Source organism: Echinops telfairi, unplaced genomic scaffold (genome assembly GCF_000313985.2).
Source record: "Echinops telfairi isolate 266 unplaced genomic scaffold, ASM31398v2 ScPeMD7_7457;HRSCAF=8495, whole genome shotgun sequence".
NCBI lineage: Eukaryota > Metazoa > Chordata > Mammalia > Afrosoricida > Tenrecidae > Echinops > Echinops telfairi.
In genome coordinates, this window is record NW_022111357.1 from 20,289,234 (window position 1) to 20,291,009 (window position 1,776).

The following is a 1,776-nucleotide window of genomic DNA, read 5'->3' on the forward strand; positions in this document are numbered from 1 at the left end:
CTCAAGGTCTGTGATCCATCTTGAGTTTATTCTTGTGCATGGAGTGAGGTAAGGGTCTTGCTTCATTTTTCTGCAGGTAGATATCCATTTTTTTCCAGCACCATTTGTTGAAGAGGGCATCTGCTCCCCATTTGATATTTTTGAAGCCAATTCTTAATACAGTTCGTCTACCTGAACTGCTCTCGCCCAGCAGGTCCTAGCCTTTGTTCCCTTGTCCTGTTTTGTTTCCGTTTTTAATGTGAATTGGATGAAGGTCTGTCTTCCTTTTAGCGATTCACACAGATTTTGTGTCATCTCCTTGATGACATCCCCAACAAAGATGGCCTAGCTTTCTGTGGGGTTGTTCAGATTTCCAGCCGATGCAGCCAGAACTCGTCCCGTCCCCGACCAGGTCACAGCACGTCTTCATGGGGCTAGGGGACACGCCACAAGGGGTTCTTTGGGGTTAAGTATTGATTGTCTCACAGTGGCGGTGGGGGCTTCGCATCAGTTAGGTAGAACCAATACTTAATGTTTGTTTTGTTCTGCAAACCTGTTGTTAAATGGTCCTTGTAATCAAGGGTGCTCTCTGTGGTGGGCGGCTGGGAGGGGCCCGACGTGGAAATCACAATTCACTTTCCTTACTGTTTCTTAACGTTTCTGCTCAACAGAGTATTCTAAGCACCCTAGTAATGTCCATTCTGTCCACAGGTACAAATAAGTAGATGGAACTAGGCTTGTAATATTTATTCATTTAATAAAACTCGTTATACTTCTGATGAATACTACATTTTTATGCCTTTGTATTTGTTACATCAATATACAAACATATAACGTTAAAAGTGCCAAGAGGGTGACATGCTGTCATTTATTTCAACTTTTAGTTACACCCCAAATTCCCGCAATATATGATGAGTGAATGGTGCAATTCCTGAGAGTGCAAAGAGCTAAAATATATTGTCAGAACAATTGTTGTAACTTCAGCAGAAGCAAGAAAGGGTTTTTCAAAGATGAACATAATATGTTCAGAGAAAAGCAGTCACCTGTTTCTAGTATAGCAAACACAATGATTTTGTCTAATCGGCCTACCTCTAAAGCAGGGGTTCTCAACCTGTGGATCACAACCCCTTTGGGAGTCAAACACTCTTTCACAGGGGTCGCCTAAGACCAACAGAACACACATATTTCCGATGGTCTTAGGAACCGAGACTGCTCCTTTATCGGTCGCCAGGCGGGTCGCCCACATGCAGGTACACCCACATACGAGTACCCAGCGTGAAGACTGTTACCCATGCTACACCACGCTTCAAAACACAATTTCAGTTATTTGTCATTAGGAATAAATATTTCACAATCTAGAATTGCATATTGCTTTTGTGATTCCTCACTGTGCTTTAATGATGCTCAATTTGTAACCATGTAAATACATCCTGCATATCAGATATTTACATGACGATTCGTAACAGTAGCAAAATGACAGCGGTGACGTGGCAATGAAAATAATGTTATGGCCGGGGGTCAGCACCACATGAGGGACTGTATGACAGGGTGGTGGCATGAGGAAGGTTGAGAAGCACTGCTCTAAAGGAAGGGCATCCTACTCCAACAGTGACGAGATGGTTAAGGTGAGGTCACACAGCTGAGGATGCTCGGATGAAAGCGAAGGATATCCCAAGGGAGGATGCCGATCAAGAAGCAATGTGGAAAGAAACGTTTTGTTTTCATCAGGCATTTCATGTTTTTTCATTAATATTTTAAAACAGAGTTTGTGTACTGCTTTTACTATTCTTTTTTTTT